This window comes from Lithobates pipiens, unplaced genomic scaffold (assembly GCF_037356315.1).
Source record: "Lithobates pipiens isolate NorthernLeopardFrog02 unplaced genomic scaffold, aLitPip1_a1.2 Scaffold_27, whole genome shotgun sequence".
In the NCBI taxonomy this organism is placed as follows: Eukaryota; Metazoa; Chordata; class Amphibia; order Anura; family Ranidae; genus Lithobates; species Lithobates pipiens.
In genome coordinates, this window is record NW_027507788.1 from 195,686,355 (window position 1) to 195,701,059 (window position 14,705).

General features: G+C 41.6%; 1 long non-coding RNA gene across 2 annotated transcripts in view; it reads left to right on the top strand.

Moving 5' to 3' along the window:
• Positions 1 to 5,857, top strand: part of LOC143934457 (uncharacterized) — a 357,257-nt gene extending 351,400 nt beyond the window's left edge. For both annotated transcript variants that reach the window (XR_013263269.1, XR_013263271.1), the window contains one exon: positions 5,111 to 5,857. This is a non-coding gene — a long non-coding RNA (uncharacterized LOC143934457). The remainder of the gene's footprint in view (positions 1 to 5,110) is intronic.
• Positions 5,858 to 14,705: the final 8,848 nt, after the last annotated feature.

Consider the following 14,705-nt stretch of genomic DNA (forward strand, 5'->3'; position numbering starts at 1 on the left):
ACAGGCTGCAGTGCAAAGTTAAATATAACATAATATAGCATATATCGCATGTGCGCCTCTGCAGGGTCATTACGATGTGGCCCTATTTAAGAGAATGGGGTTGCTTTGGCTGGCCAAGCACAACAAGGGGGGGGGGGGGGGGTGATTTTTGTCCTGCCATGTAGGGATGAGCTCAGGCGTGTTCGCATGGAACACGTGCAGAGCCCGCCAGGAAGTCGACGCAGTGAGAGGTGCGACGCAGTGAGAAGTCACAGGCAGTGAGACATTGCCCGATCTCTGCAGCCGCGCATCGGGGCTAATGTCTCACTGCCTGTGATTAGCGCAGCGCTGCGCCGACTTCCTGGCGGGCTCTGCACGTGTTTCATGTGAACACGCCGGAGCTCATCACTACTGCCAAGTGTGTGGTTTTTTTTCTCTTTAAGTTACAAAACCCCATCACTCAATTCAGTGAATACAGAACAAAGCCACCCAGCATTGTAGGGGTTAAAGCAAGTGGCTAGACGCACAAATAGACCTATCCCACCCAGCTATATGTCTCTAGGGAGTGTAGGGGGAAGGGGTTAAGCAGCTGATCAAATCCCTCAACAGACAGAATGGTTTAAGATAACAGGTGACTGAGGCTCACTGGGACACACCTTTGTTTCACTAGTCCCATAATTATGGCACCGGTTCAAAAAAGCCATGTAATTTCCCTGTATGTTTTGCTTCTTTTCACAGTGTGCAGTTTCCTTGGCGATGGGGGTTTGCGGCTTAAATTAAATATCTAGATAATGGGGGAGGGAGGGAAATCAAATATAGGTGACGAAACATTAAAGATCTGGACGCCAGATTATGCATAATAAGGTTTTAATGTTAAATTTCAAGCAACGCTATATAAGCATATAAGCAAGCCTGTTTGGCATTGGGCATTCATTCATGACTATTCTTGGAGAGAAACTTGCAGTTGGGGGGGGGGGGTCACGAAAAAGAAAGCGGTTGAGCTGCAATTTTACTGTCCAAGCACCCCACTCACCGCCCCCACAACGCTCCCTCTAAGCTGCAAGGGCAGCTATACAGTATTAATTATCCCTGCTGTCACTTTCAGTGGGCTGCACTGCCAACCGGAAATGACGATTGTAGTTGAACGTCAGTTAATGGTCAACAGGGTTTAAATTATATTTGTGATTGTTTATTTAGTTCAAAGCAACAGGTTTCGCTTTTATCCCCCCCTCCCCAGCAGCACATACTCACATTTCCTTTATCACCCACTCTTCCGCTTAGCTGGCAGAAGCAGGAGATGCCATGTTTGGCAAGCAAAGGTTGTAGCTCACACAGTGTTATTTGATAGCCCCGCTGGTGTAAAATGTAGTGAGTTATATGCTCCTCCATACCCGGAAGTACAGCGGGTTTTCTTCCTTTTCAATAGCTGAGCAGAGTGGCAAGGGAGCAAAGGAAAGGTGAGTAGGTGCTGCTGACAAAGGGGAGGGGGACGTTTGGATGAAGCAACCATAGCTGTATTGACCTATATCAAGGGTCTCCAAACTTTCCAAACAAAGGTCCTTCAGACTTTTAGGCTCGGTTCACACAGGGGCAGGATGACTTGCAGCGCCGCGACCTGCATACGATCAGCGGTGACTTGCAAAACGACTTCTGTATAGAAGTCAATGCAAGTCGCCTGAAGTCGCCCCAAAGTAGTACAGGAACCTTTTTTCTAAGTCGGAGCGGCTTGAGTCGCTCCTATTAGAACGGTTCCATAGTACAGAATGGGGCGCGACTTGTCAGGCGGCGAAGTCGCCTGGACAAGTCGCCCCTGTGTGAACCGAGCCTAAGAGGGCCAGAGTAGTAGAAAATGCCCCAGAGTCAGTGGGGGTAAAAAACATTACACAGGTCCTGTAGTCAATAGGAGGAATATTGCCTAAATGTTTATATCAGTGTGAGGAATTATGCCCCATCACTGGTGTCCGTGGAAGCAAAAATGCCCCATTGTGGTGTCAATGAGAGGAATAGTGCCCCGAGGGCCAGATAAAGGCAAGCAAAAGGCCACAGTTTGGTGACCACTGACCTACATGGATACAGCATAGATTTGCTTTAAAGGTTTACATCACCCAGGAGTTATATTTGGGTAATGTATAGATGTTGGTGGTTTAACACACCTACCAGTAGGGATGAGCTCAGGCACGTTCAAATACTAGTCCAAACCTGCCTGAGATATCCCACCAGGAAGCTGTCACAGTAGACCAGTAATCATAAATGGCAGAGGCATTCCCTGTTGCATGTATACCATAGCTCCCAACTGTCCCTGATTCCGAGGGACTGTCCCTGATTTGGAGCAATGTCCCTCTGTCCCTCATTTCTCCTCAATTGTCCCTCATTTTGGTCTGCTGTATATAGTTGTATATAAAATGCACTTTTTATCTTTCAAAAAGTGTTTCCCAGTAGACATGTGCAGAGTAAAATATTTTGTTTCGGAATTTCGTTTTCGTACGAAAAATAAATGTATTTAGTTACTATCAAAATTCGTTTTTATTTATTTTGTTTTTCGTTCAAAAATTGCATTCGTCTGAAAATCCACATGAATTACGGTCGAATCTGTCTTTGAAGGCTTATGGTGTCTGTCGAATGTATAAAGAAGATTCGACGGAGCTAGTATATAGCATACTTTGTGTGAACTTTAGAACCCTATTAAAGTCTATGGGACTCCAACGTTCAAAATCTAAAGTGCTAATTTTAAAGGCTAATATGAAACTTACTGTCCTAAAAAGTGTTTGGGGACCCGGGTCCTGTCCCAGGGAACATGTATCAATGCAAAAAAAGGTTTTAAAAACTGCCATTTTTTCGGGAGCAGTGATTTTAATAATGATTAAAGTGAAACAATAAAAGTGTAATATTCCTTTAAATTTCGTACCTGGGGGGTGTCTATAGTATGCCTGTGAAGGGGCACATGTTTCCCGTGCTTAGAACTGTCCCTGCACAAAGTGTCATTTCTGCAGGAAAAAAAGTCCTTTAAAATCACTCAAGGGGAAACCCTGCCCCCTCTGATGTAACGGAAACCTGCGTTACATCAGAGGGGAGGCGGGGTCACCTATACGTCATTGGGGAAGCCCGGCTTCCCCATCGCGTCAGAGGGGGTCAGGTGCCAGGTGCCAGGTGGTCCCGCCCTCCACATATATATGGAACGTCAGGCTGCCGGGAACCCGCAGTGTCTCCTCCGTGGAGACAGAAGATGGATGGATTTGATGCGCTGGATCAGATCAGCCAGTGCTGGAGAGATGATCATCCGTCGCTGGATAGCAAGAGTGGATTACCACCGCTGGAATCTTTTTTTTATTTTTAATAAAGGACTTTTTCAAAAGTGTGTTTGTCTTATTTAACTATTTTTTACACTTTCTTTGTGAAATGGTAGGGGTACTTTTGTACCCCCTTACCATTTCAAACAGGGGGGGATGGGATCTGGGGGTCCCCTTGTTAAAGGGGGCTTCCAAATTCTGATAAACCCCCTGCCCGCAGACCCCCACAACCACCGGACAGGGTTGTGGGGATGAGGCCCTTGTCCCCATCAACATGGGGACAAGGTGCTTTGAGGGGTCACAGACCCCCAAAGCATCCTCCCAATGTTGAGGGCATGTGGCACGGTTCAGGAGGGGGGGACGCTCTCTCGTCCCCCCTCTTTTCCTGCGGCCTGCCAGGTTGCGTGTTCGGATAAAGGGTCTGGTATGGATATTTAGGGGGAACCCCACGTCAATTTTTTTTTTAATTTGACGCAGGGTTCCCCTTAATATCCATACCAGCCCTGAAGGGCCTGGTAATTGAATTTGGGGGAACCCTCACGCTTTTTATTTTATTTTTTATTTTTTTATCAATGACTTTCAATGAGTGTTCTCTGTATTACGGGAGCCGACAATTCATTATAGCCACGAGTGATTTTAAAGGACTTTTTTTCTTGCAGAAATGAAATTTGTGCAGGGACACTTCTAAGCACGGGAAAAATGCGCCCCTTTCCCAGCATACTATAGACACCCCCCAGGTACGAAATTTAAAGGAATATTACACTTTTATTGTACATTAATCATTATTAAAATCACTGCTCCCGAAAAAACTGCGTTTTTAAAACTTTTTTTTTGCATTGATACATGTCCCCTGGGGCAGGACCCAGGTCCCCAAACACTTTTTAGGACAGTAACTTGCAAATTAGCCTTTAAAATTAGCACTTTAGATTCTTTTCTCTCTGTCAAATCTTTCTCTGTCGAATATTTTCTCTATATAATCTTGGACTAATAGAGGTAAGGTTAGGCACATTCGACCACAGGTTCAATAGACACAGATTGTTATTGTCAGAGTCACATCGAATCTCCTATCAAACTGTTGTAACAACGAAAACGTAAATAAAGCATTTATTTATGTCGGATCTTTCGTTTTTCGGATTCTGCACTTTCGTTATCGTTTGTCAAAACGAAAACGAAAATACCTGAAATTTGGACGAAAATGCATTTAGACAAAAACGAATGCACATGTCTATTTCCCAGTGCTAAACCTTTCATCCCATTTATAATGGCTGCATTTGTACATTTTACAAGCCAATATTAAGGAATAGTAGTGGTAAAAAAAAAAAAAAAACTCCTTGTGGATTTAATTAACCTTTTTTTTGTGGTTAATTCTCCTTTAGAAGGGTGTGGCGTGGGACGTGTCCTATGCCTACATACATTTGTTAGTAGATGTCCCTCATTCACATCTCAAAATGTTGGGAGGTATGCGTATACAAGGGAAATAAGATATACAGGCATACCCCACTTTTAAGTACACAATGGGGTTTATTTGCTAAAGCTGGAAAGTGCAAAATCAGGCTCACTTCTGCATAGAAACCAATGAGCCTCTAACCCCAGCTTGTTCCATTAAGCTTTGGTAATAAAACCTGGAAACTCATTGGTTTCTATGCAGAAGTGAGCCTAATTTTGCACTTTCCAGCTTTAGTAAATAAACCCCATTGTGTACTTAAAAGTGGGGTATGCCTGTACCTGTGCTCAAATCCTAATAGCTTGTATATGCATAAAATGTATTGCAGCTAATAAATTATATACATGTACAAGTTATTGAGATTTGAGTACAGGTATATAATTTTTCTGTTTCATTGCAGGTTGACCCGACCTGAACCTAATAGCTTTCACCCAAGCTGCTTGCTGTGGGGGCACTCAACAGGCGGGAGGGGCCAGAAGCACCAAAGAGGGACCCGAGAGGAGAGCAGGTTTGTATAACATGTTTATTATTTAAAAAAAAAAAAAAGACTTTACAATCATTTTAAAGAAGGTTGTGCAGTAGACCCCCTCCCAGCCCTTATTAAAAACTTACCTGAGCCCCCTCTCAATCCAGCTATGTGCATGAGTGCCTCGGCTCTCCAGGGACTTTGCCTCCTCATTGGCTAAGACAGCAGCCATTGGTTCCCGCTGCTGTCAATCACAGCCACTAAGCCGATCAGGAGTGAATGGTGGCAGGGCAGAGCCCCGGCTCTGTGTGTATGAATTGACATGCAGAGCCACGGGTCAGGAGCATGCCCACTTGGGTAACCCCATTGCAAGTTGCTTGCTCCGGGGGCACTTGACAGAAGGGAGGAGCCAGGAGCGCCAGTGGCGGATCAGAGAAGAGGAGGAGCCAGGCTGCTCTGTGCAAAACAGAGCAGGTAAGTATTGTGCCCTGTACACATGGTCAGAAATTCAGACGGAAAAGGTCCGATCGGATTATATTGACGGAAAATCCGATCGTGTGTGGGCTCTATCGGACTTTTTCTGTCAGAAATTCCGATGGAAAAAATTTGAGAGCGGGATCTAAAAATCCGATCTGACTTTTTCCGATCGTTTGTAGAGAATTCCGACGGACAAAGTGCCACGCATGCTCAGATCAAATTATGAGACAAAAGCTATTGGTTACTAGCCTGAACGTAGTCCCGTTGTACGTAACGAACGTCACCACGTTCTGAACGATCGGATTTTCCGACAACTTTGTCCGACTGTGTATGCAACACCAGTTTCGGACAAAATCCGTCGGAAAAAAATCCGACGGATTTTGTGGTCGGAATGTCCGACCGTGTGTACAAGGCATAACATGTTTGTTTTTGTTTTTTTAAAGACTTTAATATCACTTCACAACTAACCTAAAAATAAATAAATAAATAAATATATATATATATATATATATATATATATATATATATATATATATATATATATATATAAATAAAAAAGGTTAAACCGTAACGGTTTACCTGTAGGTCAAAGTTGGTTGTAAGGGTTTACAACCACTTTAAACCCTTACAAAAAATGTATACTTTTTTTTTTTATGAATAAATGTTAAATAAAAGTAGATGAATACGCTGAAAAACATACTAACAAATGATAAAACAACTGATATTTTTTTTCTATCGTCTAATTAAAAAATGGCAAAGCTAAAAAATAACATGGTACACAAAGGCGCATACAAACGCTCAAAAAAAAAAAACGCCTGAAAAAACTATCAAAAACGCAACGCTCAGGTATGAATGCAGATGCAATGTAATTAAAAGTGTCAATGGGCTGTTTAAAAAAGCTAATCACTTGGTTGCTCTGGGTAACTGCACATCATTGTACTTCAGTAATAAAATGGTTTTTGGTTATATTCAAAACAATATACAGCAGATGTTATTTAAAAAAAAAAAAAAAAAAAAAACCTCACTGTATGTAGAACTAAGCTCACAGCCTCGGTTTCTGAAAGACAAAGAGAGAGGATACCATGTTTACATGGAACAGCTCATCTGCCACACTGGGGAATAAAGCACCTGGTTGCTTGGCTCCCTTCAATCTTTATTACACAGTCATGACCCAGGATAATAGCTGCCTGCTTCCAAAATAACCTGTCATAAATGTGCAGAATGATATTTATTTTTCATATGAACTGGTCATGTATATCTACCTATATCTATATGTGTTTAAATATATCTATCTATCTATATGAATTTGTTCCCCTATATACACATATATGCGTCTGTGTAAATTTGCGCACTTATATAGTATTTGTCATTATGAGCCAGTAAGTATGCAATATCAACTGACAACATCTATGTCTTTGTTGGAACACACATATGCTGGGATATTTAGTCTGTTTATAAAGGTTGGAACTTTGCAGACATTAGAAAGTCCCTTGGATTAGTGTAGCCCAGTGATGGCAAACCTTGGCACCCCAGATGTTTTGGAACTACATTTCCCATGATGCTTATGCACTCTGCAGTGTAGTTGAGCATCATGGGAGGCGTAGTTCCAAAACATCTGGGGTGCCAAGGTTCGCCATCACTGGTATAGCCCTATAGGAGAGGTTTTACATATTCAATGGACAATCACTCTATTAGTTTAGATTTAATAGGTTATGACTAAGGCCTTATAGGCTGAAACACGTCAACCTTTCTTATTTGCATGTGGGCACTATGTAAAATACAAAATTATTTGCATGTGGGCACTATGTAAAATACTAAATATTGGCATGTGGTCTCTATGTAAAATACTAAATTATTTGCATGTGGGCACTATGTAAAATACTAAATTATTTGCATGTGGGCACTATGCAAAATACTAAATGATTTGCATGTGGTCTCTATGTAAAATACTAAATTGTTTGCATGTGGTCTCTATGTAAAATACTAAATTATTGGCATGTGGGCACTATGTAAAATACTAAATTATTTGCATGTGGTCTCTATGTAAAATACTAAATTGTTTGCATGTGGTCTCTATGTAAAATACTAAATTATTGGCATGTGGGCACTATGTAAAATACTAAATTATTGGCATGTGGGCACTATGTAAAATACTAAATGATTTGCATGTGGGCACTATGTAAAATACTAAATGATTTGCATGTGGGCACTATGTAAAATACTAAATGATTTGCATGTGGTCTCTATGTAAAATACTAAATTATTTGCATGTGGGCACTATGTAAAATACTAAATGATTTGCATGTGGGCACTATGTAAAATACTAAATGATTTGCATGTGGTCTCTATGTAAAATACTAAATTATTGGCATGTGGGCACTATGTAAAATACTAAATTATTGGCATGTGGGCACTATGTAAAATACTAAATGATTTGCATGTGGGCACTATGTAAAATACTAAATTATTTGCATGTGGGCACTATGCAAAATACTAAATGATTTGCATGTGGTCTCTATGTAAAATACTAAATTGTTTGCATGTGGTCTCTATGTAAAATACTAAATTATTGGCATGTGGGCACTATGTAAAATACTAAATTATTTGCATGTGGTCTCTATGTAAAATACTAAATTGTTTGCATGTGGTCTCTATGTAAAATACTAAATTATTGGCATGTGGGCACTATGTAAAATACTAAATTATTGGCATGTGGGCACTATGTAAAATACTAAATGATTTGCATGTGGGCACTATGTAAAATACTAAATGATTTGCATGTGGGCACTATGTAAAATACTAAATTATTGGCATGTGGGCACTATGTAAAATACTAAATGATTTGCATGTGGGCACTATGTAAAATACTAAATGATTTGCATGTGGGCACTATGTAAAATACTAAATGATTTGCATGTGGTCTCTATGTAAAATACTAAATTATTGGCATGTGGGCACTATGTAAAATACTAAATGATTTGCATGTGGGCACTATGTAAAATACTAAATGATTTGCATGTGGTCTCTATGTAAAATACTAAATTATTGGCATGTGGGCACTATGTAAAATACTAAATTATTGGCATGTGGGCACTATGTAAAATACTAAATGATTTGCATGTGGGCACTATGTAAAATACTAAATTATTTGCATGTGGGCACTATGCAAAATACTAAATGATTTGCATGTGGTCTCTATGTAAAATACTAAATTGTTTGCATGTGGTCTCTATGTAAAATACTAAATTATTGGCATGTGGGCACTATGTAAAATACTAAATTATTTGCATGTGGTCTCTATGTAAAATACTAAATTGTTTGCATGTGGTCTCTATGTAAAATACTAAATTATTGGCATGTGGGCACTATGTAAAATACTAAATTATTGGCATGTGGGCACTATGTAAAATACTAAATGATTTGCATGTGGGCACTATGTAAAATACTAAATGATTTGCATGTGGGCACTATGTAAAATACTAAATGATTTGCATGTGGTCTCTATGTAAAATACTAAATTATTGGCATGTGGGCACTATGTAAAATACTAAATTATTTGCATGTGGTCTCTATGTAAAATACTAAATTATTTGCATGTGGGCACTATGTAAAATACTAAATTATTTGCATGTGGTCTCTATGTAAAATACTAAATGATTTGCATGTGGTCTCTATGTAAAATACTAAATTATTGGCATGTGGGCACTATGTAAAATACTAAATTATTTGCATGTGGTCACTATGTAAAATACAACAATTTTTAAGAGCAATCACCGGAGTGTGGATCATCTTTATCTCATTTTCCTACTCAGCCAACGACTGTGGATCGAGCACCTGGGAGCTCTGCTTTCTATGTGATGTATGGGAAGTAGCACTGACTTTTTTGTTTATATCACTCCAATAGTGCCATACTAATTCATAGGGCTCCTTTTGAAAAATTACAGTGTCTGAAATGGAATTGAATGTGGAAAAAGCAAGGATGTTAGCCTGGCTCCCAAAATTTAGACTAGTCCATGCTATTGTGTTCCCCACAGCTACCTACGGTTGTGAAAGTTTGACCATAAAAAAATGGGACAGGAGGAAAATTGGTGCGTTTGAGCTATGGTGCTGGAGAAGGGTCTTGTGCATTCCATGGACAGCACCTGTACAAGAGCGGTTTGGGAGAGCGGCCATAATAAAGATGGTGGTACTCCCTAGACTACTTTATCTTTTTCACACATTACCAGTCGCGATACCGGCCAACTTCTTTAAACAGTTACAATCTGTGCTCTGGAGATTTGTATGGGCTGGCAAGAAGCCATGCATTGGCCTCCGTTTGTTGATGAGGCCGAAAGCAGTAGGTGGCTTAGGTTTCCCGAATTTCAAGCTTTACTATTACGCCGCGCATCTGGCCAGAGTTATAGATTGGCACTGTCACAATGAAAATAAGGACTGGGTGGCGTTAGAAGAGACAGTTTCCCACACCCCTTTAAAATTCTCCCCGTGGATACCCTGGGCTAAATGCCCCCCAGAATTGTTGCAGCACCCTCTCGTTAAAGCTACTTTACAGGTCTTTCACAAAACCACCGCAGATTATCGGATTGCTTGCTCACCAGGACCCCTAACCCCCCTGTTGAATAACCCGGATTTCCCTCCAGGAATGGGCACGAAAACATTTGCCTTGAGGGGTACATCACCCCTTCTGGCTCTACATCTGACACGGTCCGGACAGATCCTTTCACATGATAGCTTGCTGGGTGACCTCGAAACTTGGGAACTCCCTTTTTGGAATTATAGACAGGCGTGCCACTACTTACTTGTCCCCAAGGGACAGAAGGAGATGTTGAGAGTTCCTACCCCTTTTGAAGCTATTTGCTTGGAGGGCAAACCGGTGTAGAGGACAACATCACTTATGTATGCATGTCTCCAGCAGCTCGGCAACACGGACCCGGTCCGTTTTAGGGACCAATGGGAAACGTCGCTCCAGACTCATTTTACTGACCTGCAGTGGCAAAATGCATGTATCCTGGCAAATAAGTGCTCTATTAGCACTAGGCTACAGGAAAACTCTTACAAGCTTTTGTCACAATGGTATGCCACCCCAGAGAAAGTAAAGAGATGGTACCCTGCTTCCACAGACCTTTGCTGGAGGTGTAGTGAGGCTAAAGAAGACATGCTGCACATCTGGTGGAATTGCCCCTGGATCTCTGTATTTTGGGGAAAACTCTGTGACTTAATTTTACGCATTACGAACAAGAATCTGCGACTTACACCGGCATGTTGCTTGCTACATATTTCTGATTGTCCCCTTGGTAGATACAAAAGGTCCTTGTCAAAACACCTCCTCATTGCCGCTAAATCCCTAAACCCTAGATATTGGAAGTCGACTTCAACCCCAACAGTTGGAGAATGGCTGAGGGAGGTTAACCATATATTTGCAATGGAAGAGACTCTGGCTATTGCCAATGAATCATCTGAAAAATTTCACAAAACATGGTCCCCATGGGTACAGTTTAAGTACTTAGATGCATTTGATAGCTTGTCCATGGGTTGAGGGGCTCCTCGACCTTAGCGGAACGTCCAATTATGTCTATGTCTGGCCCCGCCTGGTCCTTATCGGAAGGCGATGGTGAGAACCCCTCTGTGAGGGCTGCCTTGGAAAACAGTCTTGCTCCTTCTCTATTTCTATTTCTATTCTATTCTTTTCTACCCTCCTTCTGTGTTCCCCTATACCCCCCCCCCCCCCCCTTGTTAATCACTTAACCTATAGATGGGCTGTGATGTCAGTTCTTAGGATACTGTACTGTTTATGAAGGTGATATCACATAAGTCTTTCCGGTTTTCCTTTTTACAAATGATGTCTCAGCTGGTTTCAGCTCTTGAGTTCATGTTTATGTTAATGTAACCGGATTAGACATTATTAATTGTCACGCAATATTTGTTTATTGAAATTGCTTAATGTGATTTCTTTTGTTTGTTATGTTACTTCACTTGAATAAAAAATGTTATTGGAGAAAAAAAAAAAAAAGAGCAAAAAAAAAAAAGTTTGGTGAGACTGCAGAAACCATAGAAGATATCCTTTCTATCACATGTAAAATTGTTGTATTGTGTTGGGCTCAACCAATCTCAGCTTACCAAAACACCTAGCCTAGCCCTGATGCCCTTGGTGATGAAACCGGTTAGGCTGAGCTTCGTGCTGACACCATTGCGGTTCAGAAACTGTAAGTTATATGCTGGCTTATTATCCATTAAAGTGGTTGTAAACCCTTACAAACCACTTTGACCTACAGGTAAGCCTAGATTAAGGCTTACCTGTAGGTTCAAGAAATATCTCCTAAACCTACACGGTTTAGGAGATATTTACAAAAAGACAGCCACCGCTGTCTACGCCGCAGGCGCACTGGGCACGCCGCACATCGCGGCGATATGCCGCGAGTGTCGGCTCCCATGCGCATGCGTGGGAGTGACGTTATCACTGCTCCGGCGAATCACAGCGCCGGAGCAGCGAGACCCAGAAGTCACTTCGGGATCCATGGCAGCGGCAGACATGAAGACGGAGGACCGCTTCGGGGGCTTCGTTATCAGGTAAGTTATTCATAATGAGCTAGTATGCTATACTAGCTCATTATGCCTTTGCCTTGCAGGTTGCTTCCCCCCCCCCCATGGGTTTACAATCACTTTAATTTGTGCATTGCTTTTAATTATATATGAGTGGATTACTTTTTATTAAAGAAAGGTTCTCAAGATCTTTTATGCCATGGAGAGGTTTTTATCTGTTTACTCTACATGAGCAACACAGTACAGAATATCGCTGCCTTATGTGATTACTGGTGTTGCTTATTCACTGAGTAATGTCCACAGTGGAGATTTGGGGTCCACTCTTAACGCCCAAAAAAACATTTAATGACCAACTTAGGTTTCTTCACAACATATATGATTGGAATTGGACTTTCTTATGTCTACAATTTCATGTTTGGACTCACTATTTTTCATATACATACATATATATATATACACACACAATGGGGGAATGGGGGTTATTTACAAAAGGAAAATCCACTTGGCACTACAAGTGCAAACTACAATTGCAAAGTGCATTTGAAATTCCACTGAAAGTACACTTGGAAGTACAGTTGCTATAAATCCAAAGGGGACATGCAAGGAAAATTAAAAAAAAACAGCATTTTAGCTTGCATATGATTGGATGATAAAATCAGCAGAGCTTCCCTTCATTTCAGATCTACCACTCAGATTTACAGCGACTGCACTTCCATGAGCACTTTCGGTGCAATTTCAAGTGCACTTTGCAATTGTAGTTTGCACTTGTAGTGCAAAGTGCATTTGCCTTTGGTAAATAACCCCCACTGTCTCTCAAAAGTGAGTACACCCCTCACATTTTTGAAAATATTTTATTATACCTTTTCATGTGACAACACTGAAAAAATGACACTTTGCTACAATGTAAAGTAGTGAGTGTACAGCTTGTATAACAGTGTCAATTTGCTGTCCCCTCAAAATAACTCAACACACAGTCATTAATGTTTAAACTGCTGGCAACAAAAATGAGTACACCTCTAAGTGAAAATGTCCAAATTGGGCCCAAAGTGTCAATATTTTGTGTGGCCACCATTATTTTCCAGCACTGCCTTAACCCTCTTGGGCATGGAGTTCACCAGAGCTTCACAGGTTGCCACTGGAGTCCTCTTCCACTCCTCCATGACAACATCACAGAGCTAGTTAACATTAGAGACCTTGTGCTCCTTCACCTTTTGTTTAAGGATGCTCCACAGATGCTCCACAGGGTTTAGGTCTGGAGACATGCTTGGCCAGTCCATCACCTTTACCCTCAGCTTCTTTAGCAAGGCAGTGGTCATCTTAGAGATGTGTTTGGGGTCGTTATCATGTTGGAATACTGCCCTGTGGCCCAGTCTCCGAAGGGAGGGGATCATGCTCTGCTTCAGTATGTCACAGTACATGTAGACACTCATGGTTCCCTCAATGAACTGTAGCTCCCCAGTGCCGACAGAACTCATGCAGCTCCAGACCCTGACACTCTCACCACCATGCTTGACTGTAGGCAAGACACACTTGTCTTTGTACTCCTCAGTTGGTTGCCGCCACACTGAACCAAATAAGTTTATCTTGGTCTCATCAAACCACAGGACATGGTTGCTGTAATCCATGTCCATAGTCTGCTTGTTTTCAGCAAACTATTTGTAGGCTTTCTTTTGCATCATCTTCTGAAGAGGCTTCCTTCTGGGACAACAGCCATGCAGACCAATTTGATGCAGTGTGCGGCGTATGGCCTGAGCACTTTAACACTCATATGTCTATTTCCCAAAGACAACCTCTGGATATGACGCTGAGCACGTGCACTCAACTTCTTTGGTTAACCATGGCGAGGCCTGTTCTGAGTGGAACCTGTCCTGTTAAACCGCTGTATGGTCTTGACCACTGTGCTACAGCTCAGTTTCAGGATCTTGGCAATCTTCCGATAGCCTAGGCCATCTTTATGTAGAGCAACAATTCTTTTTTTCAGATCCTCAGAGAGTTCTTTGCCATGAGGGGTCATGTTGAACTTCCAGTGACCAGTATGAGAGAGTGAGAGCAATAAAACCAAATTTAACACACCTGCTCCCCAGTCACACCTGAGACCTTGTACCACTAACGAGACACATGACACCAGAGAGGGAAAATAAATAATTGAGCACAATTTGGACATTTTCACTTAGAGGTGTACTCACTTTTGTTGCCAGCAGTTTAGACATTACTGGCTGTGTGTTGAGTTATTTTAAGGGGACAGTGTTGTCACATGAAAAGGCATAATAAAGGTCCATAAAGACATGGATGAGCAAGTTTGGGATGGAGGAACTTGGCTGGCCTCATCCCAATAGAACACCTTTGGGATGAATTAGAGAAAAAACTGCGAGCCAGGCCTTCTCATCCACATCAGTGACTGAGCTCACAAATGCGTTCCTGGAAGAATGGTCAATCATTCCCATTGACACACTCCTAATCCTTGTGTACAGCCTTCCCAGAAGAGTTGAAGCTGTTATAGCTGCAAAGGGTGGGC